This window comes from Chinchilla lanigera, unplaced genomic scaffold (genome assembly GCF_000276665.1).
Source record: "Chinchilla lanigera isolate Chin_1 unplaced genomic scaffold, ChiLan1.0 scaffold00024, whole genome shotgun sequence".
Lineage (NCBI taxonomy): Eukaryota > Metazoa > Chordata > Mammalia > Rodentia > Chinchillidae > Chinchilla > Chinchilla lanigera.
Window position 1 is genome coordinate 2137070 of NW_004955425.1, and position 12982 is coordinate 2150051.

The window sequence follows — 12982 nt, forward strand, 5'->3', positions numbered from 1 at the left end:
CAGTAAGTGCTCAGTCCATTTAGCTATAAAGTTCAAATGAAACAGATTCAAGCCTACACCTACTGAGTACTTGCCATGCGTTCACTTTGTGCAGGGAGCTCATTTAACAATAATCCCATAAGGAATGCTCACAGTCTTCCATTTGCTGGTAGGGAGACCAACGCTTTGAAAAGTCAAACGACATGTAGCAGTTCTTGGTTTAGAAATGATGGAGCTGAAATGTGACTCTAGGTCTTCTGATTACTTCTTCGATGGTTTGAAGCTTATTCAGATAAATGCTGAATTAAGGCACCTTGAGCTGTGTGGTTTGCTCTTCTTACTGGTTGCTGTGAATATTTCCCTGAGATGTGATTACCTGATCAACTTGGGGTCAGTTAGGAGGTGGAGGAGAGGGACCGTTCGTCCTTGCCTTCTGCTTTTTAAAATTTTACATATGTTAAATGCACAACATACTGTTCACAGTTAATGTAACATAGTTATTCTATAATGACATTCTTGGATTCTTTCCCCTCAAAGTTTCATAGACTTTGTAGAACATTTAAATGATTTTTCCAATCACGAGATTTGTTTTTCTTTGCCTTTGATTCTAAAACAGCAAGTTGACTCCTCTTTTTTCTGGAAGCCTTTCTACGCCATTACAAACAGCATTTCCCTTGTGACCTTTAATGCAAACGTGCCCTTCTTCTCCCTGGGATGGGCTCTGACATCATTCTCCAGGAAACAAAGGCCTCTGCAAGCCTGATTCTTCCTGCTGAGACTTTGGAAAGGGTCATGTCTTCTTTGACCAAGTCTTAATTCACAATTGAGGTTTGGGGGACAATATTTACAAATGTGTCTCTTTTTCCTCGTGTCGCTTGAGGTTGGTTTTTAAAAGTCAGCTATTTTAACAACTACTCGAAAAACTTCATTATCCCTAGTCAGAAGTATGGTTTTGTATCTTTTAGCCAATTATTTCTTATCTTTGGTTACTTCTGCTCCTTTTTTATTCAAATCAGCCAGCATCTGTTCCCAGGACTCAGTGCCAAGGTGCCACCCAGCTTAAAGAAACTAATCTTTGATCTTTTCTTTCGCCTCCTTTTGGTACCAGCACACTAGTTATCATCCCCAATTCCCCCACATTTTGATGCTTCCCTTTGAAATTTACTTGGGAGCTTTTTTAAAGAACAGAAAATTTGAAAAGGAACGGTTTGAAGCTTATTCAGATAAATGCTGAATTAAGGCACCTTAAGCTGCGCCCCTTGCTCTTGAGCTTGCTCTGTATTGTCTAGATGTTGTGTGGCTTAATGGGGAAAGACGCTGCCAATTTAGAGCAGAGCAGAAAGATTTTCAGCATCAGCTCCTCCCGTGTTATGCGTCCCTTGTAAATTTCCCAGCCTTTTGTTACCCAGGTAGCTTTTTAGCTTTTTCATGTCGGAGACAGTGATAGAAGCCACCTTCACGGCCAAATGGAAAGCATGAAATTAATGTCAGGAGACGTGCATGGGATGAGTCCTTTCTTCACCAGGAAAAGTTTTTGATTTGCAGCTGCAATTTTTTCTTTTTTGCTTCTTGGTGCAGACAGGTCTTCCTTTAAGCAAAGCTAAGAGTGGTTTTGCAGTTTCGTAGTGACTAATATAGAATTGTTGTCATTTATTTATTTATGAAAGTCTTCTATTGATGCACAGTCGTTCTTCTCAATTCTAGATCACTATTCAAAAATTTGTTAAGCGAGAATTGTGTCCCGTATGTTAGAGTAATAAAACCTTTGTAAAAGTGCTGAAAAGGACTTTTCAGTCAATCAAATACTGATTAATGCCTGCTCTGTGTCAGACACTATATTAGACCTCAGCAGTGTAAGAGCAAGAAAAACAGACACCGGCCCTGTCTTCCAGGTCTTACAGTCTAGCTAATGTTGTCTATTACCACAGCAGTAGCTTGTTAGCTATGGCTTTTCTAAGTCAGATATAAAGCAGTCACTTGCCTTGAGGCCATGTAGAAAGCCACAGATCAGTGGAAAAGAAAATATGTAGGAAAGAAAGATTCTATATTTCCCAGGTAGTCTTTACCTCCTAGGCACTTCCCTAAACATTTGGGTCTTTGTACCCAAAATCATGAACTTGAATAAATTTGTTCCTCCTATGGTGTAGAGATCAGTGTCCAGTCTAAAATGAAGACTGGTTAGCCGTTGCCCATGGCCAAATCCCACCCACTGTCTATGGTTATATGTTCTTTGAGTTTAGAATAGATTTTATATTTTCACATGCTAGAAAAATATCCAATGAAAAAATCCTTTTATTAAACAGAAAAATTATCTGAAATTGAGATTTATGTCCATGAGCAAAATTTTATTGGAACACAGCCTGGCCCACCCATTTATGCTTGGTGCATGGCTGCTTTTGCACTGCCATGACAGAGCTGAGGAGCTGCAACAGAGAATGCACAGTTGGAAAAGTTTAAAATATTTATTATCTGCCCATTACAGAAAGTGTTTTCTGACCTCTGGTCTAGAAGACTTTCAGGATGTGTTACTTAACATTGTATGGCTGTGACCATTTCTTGAGTACCTGAGAGACACACTAATGCGAAGAAGCCACTTCCCTCTGCATGGCAATGACAGAGGACAGGCATAAGAACAACAGAGGATGGCACAAAGTTTCTCAAACCAGAAGCTTGAGTGTGCAGGAAATGTATAATGTTTGTTTCCTTTTTTTATTATTTTAATGAGAAAAGAACAAAAACAAAACAACATAAAAACTATACAAGTGATACGGAATTTCAGAACAAGATGATAGGAAATCAACAATGGTTGCTGTATTACTTATTGTTATCTGTAAAGTAGTCGCTCAGATTACCAGATATAAGCATGCAAGCTTGATCAAACAATTAAACATTAACTATTCCTTTCAATAAACCAATACAAATTAGTAGTATAATTATCTTAGCTATTTTGTATAATATATACATTTTCCATTCCTTCTTTCTTTTCTCCCTTCCTTTATCCCAGTTGTTCCTTCGTTTGAGCAGTTTCTTTCCCTTTCACAATATCTACTGTACCTTTCAGGTTTTATTCACTCTTTCAGGTTCTTATACTGGGGAGACAATACAGTGTTTACACATGTGGGTCTGATTTATTTCACTTATGAGTGTGGTCTCTAGTTGCATCCATTTACCTATAAAAGCCTTGAGTTTATCATTCTTTATAGCTGAGTAATACTCCGTTGTATAAAAATGCCACATCCTTTTTATCCTCTCCTCAACTGATGGACGTCTGGGCTGCTTCCAAGATTTAGCTATGACAAATCATGCTGCTATAAACATGGGTGCACATACATCGCTGTGGTAAAAAATACATAATATTTTTATAATGCAATTTAATTCACTTAGTACCTTGCAACCTTAATTATTTCTGGAAAAAAAAAAACTGTGTTTTTTCAGTCTTTTTATCTTGAAGTTCAGTTAGTTCTGGTGTTTCCTATTTTCTTCCTTTTTACTAGTGAGTACCCGTGTGGGGCAGCTTATACTGGCAAGTGGTGACTGTCCTGAGCTGTGACCCACCCCTGGTCAGCTGTACTCTAAGACTGTCCATGACCTGACCTGGTCTTGCTACTTTTTGTTGCAATGTTCCCTTGTCACTTCTTTCAGAAATCTGGGTCTACTGGTGCTCTATTGCCCTTCAACTCTTCTCAAGCATCTGGGAAATTTATGCTTCTCTTCCACCTCTGTGCTGGGGTTTCTGGAGCTGAGGTCATTCCAGCCTTCTCTGATCTTTGTACCCCAGGACCTGTGATGTGAAACAGATCTCTTTGACAACATGCTTCCATTTAACACTGTCATCCAGCCAGCTTCTGGAATGCAAAATCCTTTGGAGACTGCTGTTTCTCCATGATGGGGGCATCTCTAGAGTTGGAAGAACAGAATGTTTTCTCTTTAAGGGCTTGGGTCTGAGCAGGGGGGAGCACAATTCTGCTGCATCGGTCTTTCAGAAAGGATCAAATTTGTCTTTCTCAGTTCTGTGCATGTTTCAGCCAGCTCAGGTTGAACCTACTGGTTCTGTGGGATTCAACCTCAGGCTCTGGTTAGGCCAGATGGAAAAATCAGTCCTAGAAAAACAAAAATGTGAAAAACCAAGGCAGAGAAAGCAATTACCTAGCCCTACCCCCACCCCTGCCGTAAATCTAAACACACTAAGCCCATTGAAGGACTTGCCAGGAAAATGCGATTTTCAGTTTTCTCTGTGGGTTCAATTTATCTTTACTGCTCAGTAGTCAAATTGAATTAGATCCAGGGCCAGATACAATTCAACCCTTTTTCTTTGAAGACAGCAGCACCTGCCCCCTACCCCTTCTTTCAGCGATCTAACTTTCCATCTTAAGTGCTAGTGTTTCCCATGTTAGGGATTGCAGGAAGAACATCTTCCTTTTAGATATCCAGATTGGGAGCCACTTAAATTTCCTTTTCTTAGATAAATGAGTCATTGCATCTTTTCTGCTATGCCTCACCAAATATGAAAAACAGTTACTTAGGGTTGTATTTTACTTCGCTGAATTTTATATTTTGAAGATGGCAATTTTTCTGCATCTTATGTACAACCTTGGCCTGAAGCACAGTATCATCTGTCATCCTGACTGTTTAAGTTTGGAGTTTTGAAAGATATGTAATAGAATGGAGTATAAGAAAGAACACTCCTGTGCAGACAATTTGCATGGTTAAATTTCCTGATGTGATTGGAATAGGTATGGGAATACCCATACTTCCATGATATGACCTCAATCCTGTGACAAGTAAAACACAAAACTTTCTCCATGTTTTTATTGGCAAGAATCATAGTTACCATCCTATAAAGACAAGAGCAGAATAGAAAATAGTCCAGGTATGTTTCCTATCTGAATGACAAAATAAAAATTGATCTATACTTTTCCATATGGAAATAACTTGGTTTCCCAAATTAGTTGCCCAAAGAAGGACAGCTATCTGAAAGCAGATCCCTTCAAGATAATGTGAGAGAAACCTTCAAATTCCCTTGAATTTGGTGGCCTTAATATATAATCAAAAGTCTTTAAAGTGCCTCCATCAAGAGTTGGAGTTTGGCAGTCTCTCTGGGACCTGGAATTCCCACACCCAGAAACAACAACTTAGCAAAGAGAAAGAGAAAAAGAGCTTTGGGGATCAAAAAAGCTGACAGGAAAGCTAAAAATCATAGAGAAATTTAGGACAGTGCAGAGAAGAGAAAACAGTCTTCAGTGTTAACCGCAGCTCCCAAGGAGGGGTACCTGTTTCTGCAAACACAAGGTAAGGCAGGAGAGGGTCTGCACACTCAGAAAGAAGCAATGGCCTGACAACTCCAACCCTAGCCAAAGCCCACAATTATTCTAAGCTGCAAACACTATGTGGGGTTTTACTCTGAAAGTGACTCCCTCCAAATGGCAGGGTAGATTTAAGAAGAAATCCACTGCATTGCTCACCATATTTGGGAGTGATATAACCAGAAGCCATTTTGGGGATGGGTTTATTGCTTCAGACTGAGCTACTATGGAAACCATATCTCACGGTCTCTGGAAGTAACTCTACCACTGTGGCTGGGTGGGAGACTCCACAAAGGACAGTCACAGAGTGGGGAGTGTTGCATAACTTCTGAGAAATGTAAGCAGTGGTGAGCTCAGGCTCTGGAGGATGCAGCGGTACTTCCCTTTCTGGTGAAAATCCAAGCATGGTCTCATGCAGTTTTCCTAGGGGCATGGGTCTGAAAACGCTAGGATTGAGCGCAGTGGACTATTTGGCCCTCCTTACTGCCTACTTCCAGGATAGAACTTAGTGGTTGGTCCATTTGCTTTCCCTGCCCACCAACCTGATCAATAGTATGCCTGCTTGGATATTTGCCATGTTCTGAGGTATATGGACAGAGGGTTCTCTGGAGGAAGTTGGGGGAGAGCACTGCAGAAGTCCATAGGCCTCAAAACTAGTTGGGGACAGTAGTGGCTTTAGGCTCACAGAAGGGTACACACAAGCACTAAAAGCCCCTGGAGTGAGTACAGTCTTGAGGCTAACAACATGGTTGACTGGGCTGGGGATTTAGCTCAGCGGCAAAAGCACCTGCCTGGCAAGTGCAAGGTCGTGAGTTCAGTTCCCAGTACCGGAGAAAAACAAAAAAAAAAAAGAAACACCTTATTTAAGGGGCTGGGGATTTAGCTCAGCGGCAAAAGCACCTGCCTGCCAGGCGCAAGGTCGTGAGTTTGGTTCCCGGTACCGGAGAAAAACCAAAAAAAAACAAAACAACAACAACAAAAAAACCAAAGATGAACTCAATGCTACGCTAGCCTCTCTTGTCTGGGGCTGGGGATTTAGCTCAGCGGCAAAGCGCCTGCCTGGCAAGCACAAGGTCCTGAGTTCGGTTCCCGGTACCGGAGAAAAACCAAAAAAAAAAAAAAAAAAAAACCAGTGTGTCTTCAACATGGTTGACTGACTCTACCCAGTGGGAAAGACTGGGAAGAACTTAGCATTCAATATGTCAAAAAGTGGAAATAGAAACAGAACAGGTCCCAGTTTTGACTCCTACACATCTGGTAGATTCCAATATGGCAAGAAACTACCCAAATACTTCACTGTGTAAAAACTTAGGGGAGTCTTTTTTTTTTTTTTTTTTTTTTTTTTGGTCTTCTTGAGACAGGGTTTCACTATGCAGTTCAGGCTGACCTTGAACTCACTTTGTAACCCAAGCTGGCCTTGAACTCACAGTAATCCTTCTGCCTCAGCTTCCTGAGTGCTGGGATTATAGGTGTACACTGCCATACTCGGTCTTTATCTTGCTTTTGTTTTCATTGTTTATTTCCTTTTTCCTTGTTTTTTTTTTTTTGTTACTTTTGTATAATACTATTTACTTTTTAAAACTTTTAATTGGACTTTTTAATTTTTTTTCCTCATATCTTCTCTACATTTCTTTTTCAATTTTTTCTTCTTCCATTTTTTCATACCCTTTCCAGTTTTTATTAGTAATGCTATTAACCTTTATTAAATTTTATTTATTTCATTTATTTTGTACCATTACTGCATATTTCTTTTTATTGTTATGGTGATATTCTTCTTGCTTTAAGTAGCTCTTTACCGTTTGTCGATATTTGACATGTCTTTGTGTGTATATTATTATTGCTGATCTCTTTGCCATTGTTAAGGGTGGTATAGTCATTGCTTTGTTTTTTACAGAATGTCAATATATCATTTATCTTTGAATGTAAAGTATGATTGCTGATTTCTTTTCTATTGGTAATGGTGTCACAGTTGCTGTTTTTAATTGGTTTTAACTGTATGTCAGTATTTGGTTTGTCTTTGTGTCATTGACATTACCAGCTTGCACTCTTTGACTGGTACTGGAAATCAAGCCCCCAAAAGAAGGCTGGACATTAAGAAGAGTGTCAAATAAAAGTGCATCCCAACAGATCCATGAATCTCAATATAGAAACACAATTTGAAAAAGCAAGGCGTCATGATTCCTCCAAGTTTTCATAATTTATCAGTAACTGAAACTAAAGATATCAATGTCTGGTATAATGCCAGACAAAGAATTCAAGAAAGATTGATTTATAAAACAACTAATGATTTTAAAGAGGCTATATATAAATAGCCGAATGAAATAGGAAGGCAGTACAGGTCATGACAGAGCAATTAAATAAAGAGACAGAAATTCTGAAGGAAAACCAAATAGAAATTCTGGAAATGAAAAGCACGAAAGGCAAGTAAAAAAGAAATTAGTGGAAATCCTCACCAGCAGACAGGACCAAGAAGCAGATGGAACTTCCATGTTTGAGGATAAGGTTGAAGAGACACACACAAAAAAGAAAAAAATAGAAATTATTGAACAAAACCTCGAACCTTGGGGAACAGTTAAAAGGCCAAACTTATGAACTTTTGATGTAGAAGAAGGTGCTGAGGTTTAGGATAATAGCATAGAAAACATTTTAAATGAAATAATAATAGGAAATTTCCAAAATCTTGGAAAAGATATAGACATCCTGTATAGGAGGCAGAGAGCATGCTAAGAAGGGAACCTCCTCATGTCACAGTATAGTTAAAATGGCAAGAATACAGAACAAGGAAAAAATATTGGAAACAGCAAGGAAAAAATGTCAACTAACCTACAGAGAAAAACCCACCAGGCTAATTCCAGTCTTCTCTGGAGAAACCCAAAAGGTCAGAAGGGCATGGAAATGTGGATTTCAAGCCCTGAAAGAAAGTAACTGCCAATTCAGAATAGCTATCTTTCAAAGTTGAAAGAGAAATAAAGACCTTTGAAGATAAGCATGCACTAAAGAAATCCATGACCACTAAAACAACATTGCAGAAAATACTTAAAGGAATTTTACACACAGCAGAAGAGTAGACAAGTTACTGAGAATTATCAAAGAATCAAACATTAGAAAAACAAAAAGGTGACATGAATTTGTGTACACTTTTCTCTAATAACTCTGGATTTAAGTGCCCTTAATTCTCAAATTAAAAGACAAAATTTGTCATATTGGATTAAAAACAAGACCTAATATTTTGTTATTTGAAAGACATGCCTCACTAGCAAAGACATACTCAAACAAAGTGAAAGGATGGAGAAAATATACCATCCAAATGGAATCATACAGCAAGCAAGAATAGTTATCTTCAGATCTGACAAAGCAGAATGCAAGACAAAGTTAATGAAATGAGACCAAGAAGGCAAATATATATGAGTAATTGAAATAATCCACCAAGAGAATATAACAATTGTAAATATGTGTTTACCAAACACTGATGCACATAACTTCATAAAATAAACACTAATCAACATCTTTATATTGGGACACATAGGTCCCAATATAGTAATAGTGGGTCACTTCAATCCTCCACTTTCACCAATAGGTGATGTCTTGGTAACTTTTCTCTTGTTGCTGAGACAAAATACCCAACGTCCAAAATGAAGGAAGGAAAGGTATATTTGGCTTACAGTTTGTAGAGGTTTCAGTCCATACTTGGCTGGCTCCGAGGCAGAAGATAGCAAAGCAACAAGAGCAAAGGAGGAATGGCAGCCGAACAGCAAACAGCCAGAGCAAAAGGGGAGGAATGGCGCAAAGCAGCTTCTTTTCCCTGCCTTACATTGTAAACAGGCTACCCCCACCTAAGGGGCGTGTAGCTCTCACATAATCTCCATGCCCTCCTCTTCCACAGGCTCAGGATGTATACAAAGTAAGCACCCTGGCTTCCTGCTGAGTCACTCAGCCAAACCTCTAGATTCCCCAAGTTGACACAATGTAGCAACCATAACAGGTGGGTTATCCAGACAAAAGCTCAACTGAGAAATATTTGAGTTAAAGGAAACCATAAAAAATGGATTTAGCAGATATCTATAGAACAGTCTATCTGACAAGAAAAGAATATACATTCTTCTCAGCAGCTCCTGAAATGTTCTCCAAAATAGATTATAGTTTAGGACATAAAGAAAGCCTTAAGAAATTCAAATAATTGAAGTAGTTTCTTGCATTTTACCAGATTATAATGGAATGAAATTAGAAAACAACAGCAAGAGAAACTACAGAAACTATACAAACACATAGAGATTGAACAATTCACTTTTGAATGATCTGTGGTTCGTTGAAGAAATCAGGCCAGATACTTTAAGAGTACAAGAAACAAATGGAAATGGAAATACAACATAATATAATCTTTGAGATATAGCAAAGATAGTTCTAAGAGGGAAGTGTATGGGTATAAGTGACATAAAAAAATTAGAGAGTTTTAAAGTAAATAATGTAATGGTAAACCTGAAGTTTCTGGACACATAAGAGCAAACTGAAACAAAATTAAACAGAAGGAAAGAAATAATAGAGATCAGAGCTGAAATGCATGAACTAGACTGAAAACAGGATTAGTAAAACAAGAGTTAGTTCTTTGAAAAGATAAACAGGATTGATAAATCCTTAGCCAAACTAACCAAAGGGCAGAGTTAGTTCTTTGAAAAGATAAACAGGATTGATAAATCCTTAGCCAAACTAACCAAAGGGCAGACAGAGAAGAGTCAAATCAGCACAATTAGAGATGAAAAAGGATATGTGTCTTAGTCACTTTCTCATTGCTGAGACAAAGTACACCCACAAGTTAAAGGAGAAAAGTTTATTTCAGCTCACAGTTTTTAGAGGTTTCAATACATAGGTGGTTGGCTCCAAACATGGGGTCATGGTAGGGGTAGGGTATGCCAGAAGAGAAATAGTCCATTGCAAGGCAGACAGTAAAAAGCAGCAGTGAGTCTCCCTTTCAATTTTCATTCCATTCAGGCTATAAGCCTATTGTTTGGTGCCACTCATACCCAAGGTGGGTCTTCTGCCTTCAGTAAATCCATTCACCAACACCCAGTTAGTGGACTAATCCAGGTGTTCTCACCAATAATTTAGTATCACACATCCATGATATGATCACTTTCCAAAATCCTCACCTATGAAAGAAAGAAGAGAAAAATTTATTTCAGCTCACAGGTTTTATAGATTTCAGCCCATAGTTGGCTGGTGCCAAGCATGGCAGCATGGCAGAGGGGTGTGGCAGAGGAGAAGCAGTCCATGGCAAGGCAAGTAAGAAGAAGCAACAGTAAGTCTCCCTTTTGCTTTTCATGCCATCCAGGCTACAAGCCTGTTGGTTGGTGCCACTCACACCCAGGGTGGGTCTTCTGTCTTCAATAAATTTTATTCAGCACCCAGAAGTACACCAATGTAGTTAGTGGACTAGTCCAGTTATTACACCCATAATCCGTATCATACACCTACGATCTGGCCACCTGCCAGAATCCCCACCTGCGACAACATGAGGCTTAGATATAAATCATAACAGTATTTCACAACAGATACCACTAAAATCCAAAGGATTACTGGGGACTACTTTGAAATCCTATATTCTAATAAATTGGAGAAACCAAAAGAAATGGATAAATTTCTAGACATGTATGACCTACTGAAATGGAACTAGGAAGATACGAAAACCTAAACAGATCAATAACAGGCAATGAGACTGAAGTAGTAATAAAAAGTATCCCCACAAATAAAAGCTGAAGACCAAATGGGTTCACCACTAAACTTTACCAAGCTTTAAAGAACACCAATGTACCTCAAAATAGCCTGTGAAACAGAAAGGAAATGAGTGCCCCCAAATTCCACCATCCCAATGTCAGCCTGATACAAAAACTGGACAAGGTTATATTAGAAAAAGAAAACAGTAGACCAGTGATGGCAAACCTTTCAGAGCTTTCAATGATAAGAAACAGCCTACTGTGACATGTGTGCCATAGGTTCACCACCACTGCTATAGATCAGTATCCTTGATGAACATAAACTGAAGAATCCATAAGAAAGTACTTGCACACTGAACTTAATAACATTAAACAGATCGTACGCCATTCAGAAAACAAGGATAGTTCAGGATACACAAATCAACATATCACAGTGGATAAATAAAATCCAGGATTAAAAAATCATGATTGTCTCAGTTGAATAAGAAAAAGCCTTTGACAAAATTAAACAATCTTTCATGATAAAAGCCCTGAAGAAACTAGGTATTGAAGGATCATTCTTCAATATACTAAAGGCCATATGTGACAAACCTACAGCCAATTTAATTCTGAATGAAGGAAAATTGAAACCATTTCCTCTAAAATCAGGAACAAGGTAAGTATGTCTAGTCTCAAAACTCTTATTCAGTGTTGTTCTGGAAATTTAACTACAGCAGTTAGGCAATAGAAAGCGATACAAAGAATACAAATAGGAAAATAAGAAATAAAGTAATCCTTCTTTGCAAAAAAGTATGATCCTATACCTCAAACATGCTAAAATTCCACCAAAAGACTTTTAGAGCTGATAAATTCAGCAAAGTAGCAGGATATAACATCAGCACTAGAAAATCAATACCTTTTCTATATACCAGTAATGAACTAGCAGAGAAAGAAATCAGAAACACAATCCCTCTCACAATAACTTCAAAAAAATACCCAGGGATCAATCTAACCAATGTAAAAAATGACTTCAATGAACATTTTAGAGCACCAAAAAAGAAAATGATTAAGACATTAAAAGATGTAAATATCCCTCATGTTTGTGGATTGGCAGAATTTATAGTATTGTTAAAATGGCTATATAAAAAATGATTTATGGATTCCATGCAATCTCCATAAAAATATCAATGATATTCCTCACAAGACCAGTAAAAATAATTCTAAAATTTATGTGGAAATACAAAAGATCCAGAAGAGTCAAAGCAATCCTTAGCAATGAGAGCAAGGCATCATAGTACTTGATTTCAAATTATGCTACAAAGGCATAGTAACAAAAACATCATGCTACTGACACAAAAAATAGAAGAAGATGGGGCAAGAGATGTGATGGTGGGGTGATTAAAGTGTGTTACCTCTATGTACAAATCTGCCAGAACAAAACCCATTAATCTGTGCAACCAATATGTACTAGAGGAGCTTTATTTCTTTCCTATGGACTATGTAGTAGACTTGGTAACACACTTGTAGTGAGTAGAACGTAGCAGAGGTCAAGTATGTCACCTGTAAGGACTAGGACACAAAAATACTAATGACTTCCTCCTTGGTCTCTCTCTTAGATATCACACTATGGAAGAAGCCAATGTCATGACACGAGGACACAGAAGCAATCCTAAGGGAAGACCCATGTGTGAGAAACTGGTGTCTCCCATCACCAGTCATATGCGTGAGCCAGACTGGAAGCAGATCCTTCATGTTCAAGCTTTCAGATGATACTGTTGTGACCAGTATTTTGACTGTAACCCATGGAAAGCCTTCAGGCAAGTCAGTGAGCTAAGCTGTTTACAAATGCTGGACCAACAGAAGCTCTGAAATAATAAAGGTTTGTTGTTTAAGCAACTAAGTTATAGAGCAAATTGCCATGTAGCAATAGGTAACAAAAATCTCCTTGGAGAATATGTAATCTATCTTTTATTTTGCTCTGTCTGGACCATGATAAAACGGTGGTTTCATGCT

The 12982-nt window shown here is 38.3% G+C and overlaps 1 long non-coding RNA gene across 5 annotated transcripts in view; it reads right to left on the reverse strand.

Annotated features, from left to right (window-relative positions):
• Nucleotides 1–12982, reverse strand: part of LOC102010922 — a 94385-nt gene that overhangs the window by 22964 nt on the left and 58439 nt on the right. Inside the window, exon 6 of one of the 5 annotated variants that reach the window (XR_001234283.1) lies at nt 3165–4079. The exons of 3 other annotated variants lie outside the window; for them this stretch is intronic. This is a non-coding gene — a long non-coding RNA (uncharacterized LOC102010922). Of the gene's footprint in view, nt 1–3164; nt 4080–10092; nt 10427–12982 lie in introns of those variants that run through there. One more of the 5 variants, XR_001234281.1, reaches the window with a different exon arrangement.